We start from the raw sequence: 4,870 nt of genomic DNA, 5'->3' as shown, positions 1-4,870 counted from the left end.
GATTCTTGGTAACCTCCCTGACCAAGGCCCTTCTCCCCTGATTGGTCAGTTTGGCTGGGTAGCCAGCTATAGGAAGAGTCTTGGTGGTTCCAAACTTCTTCCATTTAACAATGATGGAGGCCACTGTGTTCTTGGGGAAATTCAATGCTGCAGACATTTGTTGGTACTCTTCCCCAGGTCTGTGCCTTGACACAATTATTTCAACCTCTATCCTGCATGTCTGCACAAAAAAACAAACCATGTCAACTGTGGGACCTTTATATAGACAGGTGTGTGCCTTTCCAAATCATGTCCAATCAATTGCATTTACCACAGATGGACTCCAATCAAGTTGTAGAAATATCTCAAGGATGATCAATGGAACCAGGAACCTGAGCTAAATTTGAAGTCTCATAGCAAAGGGTCTGAATACTTATGTAAATAAGCAATTTCTGTTTGTTTTTTTAAATATATTTGCTAAAAGTTATTAAAAAAACTGTTTCCGCTCTGCTATTGTGGGGTATTGTGATGTCATTATGGGGTATTGTGATGCCATTATGAGGTATTGTGATGTCATTATGAGGTATTGTGATGCTATTATGGGGTATTGTGATGCTATTATGGGGTATTGTGATGCCATTATGGGGTATTGTGATGCCATTATGGGGTATTGTGATGTCATTATGAGGTATTGTGATGTCATTATGAGGTATTGTGATGCCATTATGGGGTATTGTGATGTCATTATGGGGTATTGTGATGCCATTATGGGGTATTGTGATGCCATTATGGGGTATTGTGATGTCATTATGGGGTATTGTGATGCTATTATGGGGTATTGTGATGCCATTATGGGGTATTGTGATGCCATTATGGGGTATTGTGATGTCATTATGAGGTATTGTGATGTCATTATGAGGTATTGTGATGCCATTATGGGGTATTGTGATGTCATTATGGGGTATTGTGATGCCATTATGGGGTATTGTGATGCCATTATGGGGTATTGTGATGCCATTATGGGGTATTGTGATGCCATTATGGGGTATTGTGATGCCATTATGAGGTATTGTGATGCCATTATGGGGTATTGTGATGTCATTATGAGGTATTGTGATGTCATTATGAGGTATTGTGATGCCATTATGAGGTATTGTGATGCCATTATGGGGTATTGTGATGCCATTATGGGGTATTGTGATGTCATTATGGGGTATTGTGATGCCATTATGGGGTATTGTGATGCCATTATGAGGTATTGTGATGCCATTATGGGGTATTGTGATGACATTATGAGGTATTGTGATGCCATTATGGGGTATTGTGATGCCATTATGGGGTATTGTGATGTCATTATGGGGTATTGTGATGCCATTATGGGGTATTGTGATGCCATTATGGGGTATTGTGATGCCATTATGGGGTATTGTGATGCCATTATGGGGTATTGTGTGTAGATTGATGAGGGGTGAAATTATTTAATCCATTTTAGAATTAGGCTGTAATGTAACACAATGTGGAGAAAGTCATTTTAAATACTTTCCCAATGTGCTGTATATTTTAAACAAAACACACCACATTGTGTTCCATAGTCCTTACAGGTACTTTGTGACTACATTCTCCTGCAGGTTATGTCCCACAACAAGGAGAGGAGAACTAAACGGGATGAGAAGCTGGATAAAAAGTCTCAGGCCATGGAGGAACTGAAAGCGGAGAGGGAGAAGAAGAAAACGAGGACAGCGGAGCTCCTGCCGAAGCGGCAGCCTCTGAAGACCAGCGAGGTGTACTCTGACGAGAGGAGGAGGAGGAAGAGGAGGAAGACAAATCCTCAGTAAGAGCGATCGCAGTTCACGCTCTTCATCTTATTCCGAAGGCGAAGAGTGAGTATCTGTCCATCAGCTGTGGGTTTATTTTATATTTTTTATTAAAGTGTTCCTGGTAGTACTGGAGCTCAATGTTAAACACTGCAAATTAGTAGTTCCTTAATAGGTCTATATTACTTTATATTGAATTTGGTCTTGAAGATTTAGTTGGTCTAAGAAATCCCATTTCAGTAACCTTGTAACTTAGTCAAAAAAATATATATATTTTTTTGACTATTTGAAACCTTTCTGCTTGACCAACGATCAGTGACCAACGATCAGTGACCAACGATCAGTGACCAACGATCAGTGACCAATGTTTCTATGTTTTCTGTCTCGGGCTGTTTCCAGGAAAGAGGAGACTCCACCAAAGTCTCAGCCCGTGTCGCTGCCAGACGAGCTGAACCGCGTCCGCCTGTCTCGCCACAAACTGGAGCGCTGGTGCCACATGCCGTTCTTCCAGAAGACCGTCAGCGGCTGCTTCGTGGGATCGGCATCGGGAGCAGTAGTAGCAAACCAGTTTACAGGGTAACCACATGCTGTGGGTGGGGGTGGGGGTGGGTGGGGGTGGGGGTGGGGGTGGGGGTGGGGGTGGGTGGGGTGGGGGTGGGTGGGGGTGGGTGGGGGTGGGGGTGGGGGGTGGGGGTGGGGGGTGGGGGGTGGGGGTGGGTGGGGGTGGGGGTGGGGGGGGTGGGGGTGGGGGTGGGGGGGTGGGGGTGGGGGTGGGGGTGGGGGTGGTGGGGGAGGCTTCCTCCTTGGTTCTCTATTTGCTCCTCTTTTGTTCCTCAGGCAAGATGGAGGCTGAGGACATCAGAGGGCACCCGGCCCTACTACTCCTTGAAGTTTGCAATTGTGTCAAAAAAAACATATTTTCTTTACCCTTATGTGTGTGTACATTACTGTATTAATTCGTGGGATATTATTTACAACAGTAAAAGTTATTTAATTATTCTATATATTTTTAATAGCTTGAGTGCATGTTTAAACCTGGTCGAGGCTGAAAATCCTGCTCAATGGTGAATCTCCTTGTCTGGGAAACCTATTCCTATTTAACTCTGCTATTTTCAGTTCTGTCCGATAATGAGTATTTCTTGTAATTCCCTGTGACAAGGTGGCTGAGATAGTTGACGTGGTAGAGACGGCTAAAGTGTACCAGTTGGGAACGACCCGGACCAACAAGGACTACAGTTACAGTACGACATCCTTCATTTAAAAGTACTCGCCTCTTACATGCTACCACCCTTGGCTTCTCTTCTTCCTGTTTCTTTCCACCTCCTCTTCCTGTTTCTCTCTCCTCTTACCTGCTACCACCCCTTGGCTTCTCTTCTTCCTGTTTCTTTCCACCTCCTCTTCCTGTTTCTCTCTCCTCTTCCTGTTTCTCTCTCCTCTTACCTGCTACTACCCTTGGCTTCTCTTCTTCCTGTTTCTCTCCACCTCCTCTTCCTGTTGTTCTCTCTCTCTCTCTCCTCTTCCTGTTTCTCTCTCTTTCTCCTCCTGTCTTTCTCTCCTCTTCCTGTTTCTCTTTCTTTCTCCTCCTCCTGTCTTTCTCTCCTCTTCCTGTTTCTCTTTCTTTCTCCTCCTCCTGTCTTTCTCTCCTCCTCCTTCTCTCTTCCTGTTTCTCTCCACCTCCTCTTCCTGTTTCTCTCTCTCCTCTTCTTCTGTTTCTATTTCTCTCTCCTCTCTTTCTCTCCTCCTCCTCATCTCTTCCTGTTTCTCTCCTCATCTCTTCCTGTTTCTCTCTCTCATCTCTTCCTGTTTCTCTCATCTCTTCCTGTTTCTCTCTCCTCCTCTTTCTCTCCTCCTCCTCATCTCTTCCTGTTTCTCTCCTCATCTCTTCCTGTTTCTCTCTCCTCATCTCTTCCTGTTTCTCTCTCCTCATCTCTTCCTGTTTCTCTCTCCTCATCTCTTCCTGTTTCTCTCTCCTCCTCTTTCTCTCCTCCTCCTCATCTCTTCCTGTTTCTCTCCTCATCTCTTCCTGTTTCTCTCCTCATCTCTTCCTGTTTCTCTCTCCTCTCTTCCTGTTTCTCTCTCCTCCTCTCTTCCTGTTTCTCTCTCCTCCTCTCTTCCCGTTTCGATATTTCTGTCTCTTCGTCTGTGACGGTTTCTCTGTGCCCTGTCCCATAATCTCTCTCCTCTAGGCATGGTGGTGATACCCGAGTCTTCAGACTGGAGTTTGTATCAATCAGGAGTTCACAGAAAACGAGTTCATGAAGTGGAAGGAGGCGGTGAGTTGACTGGAAGGAGCATGCTGATTGGATGGTTGACTTGAGGAAGCGGGAAAGGAGATTTCTGGTTGGTTGGATGGTTGACTTGAGGAATTTTGAGAGGGAACATGCTGATTGTGGATAGGGAGCATGGTTGCTTGAACTCTTCCTCCTGGTAGACAGCAAGATTTGTAACAATAGACGAGGGAATATCCAAAGTTACTGGGAAAGATGAATGTTGTGGATCTTGGATGGGTGTCTCGTGGAGAAGCAGGGTTCTGTTATACCGGGTTACGTCGGGCCTGTCGGAGAGCAGAGTCTCTTGATGTTTTTCCTCTCTGTCTACAGATGATCATAGCCAGTATGCAGGTTCCTACTCTAGATGAGATCAATAAGAAGGAGCAGGCCATCAAAGAGGCTTGTAACTACAAATTCAACGACAAAGACATTGAGGACGTAAGTATCTGTCTGTCTCAAATATCACCTTATTTCCCTATATAGTGCACTACTTTAGACCAGAGCCCTATTCCCTATATAGTGCACTACTTTAGACCAGAGCCCTATTCCCTATATAGTGCACTACTTTAGACCAGGACCATATTCCCTATATAGTACACTACTATAGACCAGGGCCCTATTCCCTATATAGTGCACTACTTTAGACCAGAGCCCTATTCCCTATATAGTGCACTACTTTAGACCAGGACCATATTCCCTATATAGTGCACTACTTTAGACCAGAGCCCTATTCCCTATATAGTGCTACTTTAGACCAGGACCATATTCCCTATATAGTGCTACTTTAGACCAGAGCCCTATTCCCTA

General features: G+C 44.8%; 1 long non-coding RNA gene across 7 annotated transcripts; it reads left to right on the top strand.

Moving 5' to 3' along the window:
* The first annotated feature begins 600 nt into the window (after window positions 1-600).
* On the top strand, window positions 601-1,425 carry LOC127919213 (uncharacterized). 7 transcript variants are annotated; one of them, XR_008102186.1, is made up of 5 exons: window positions 605-625; window positions 689-772; window positions 899-1,024; window positions 1,130-1,192; window positions 1,277-1,425. It is a non-coding gene; the product is annotated as an uncharacterized LOC127919213 (long non-coding RNA). The 7 variants fall into 7 exon arrangements; XR_008102183.1 differs by having other exon boundaries at window positions 608-646; XR_008102185.1 differs by having other exon boundaries at window positions 608-646; window positions 1,130-1,213.
* Window positions 1,426-4,870: the final 3,445 nt, after the last annotated feature.

Source organism: Oncorhynchus keta, unplaced genomic scaffold (assembly GCF_023373465.1).
Source record: "Oncorhynchus keta strain PuntledgeMale-10-30-2019 unplaced genomic scaffold, Oket_V2 Un_contig_16000_pilon_pilon, whole genome shotgun sequence".
Lineage (NCBI taxonomy): Eukaryota > Metazoa > Chordata > Actinopteri > Salmoniformes > Salmonidae > Oncorhynchus > Oncorhynchus keta.
This window is presented reverse-complemented; position numbering and strand designations above follow the sequence as displayed.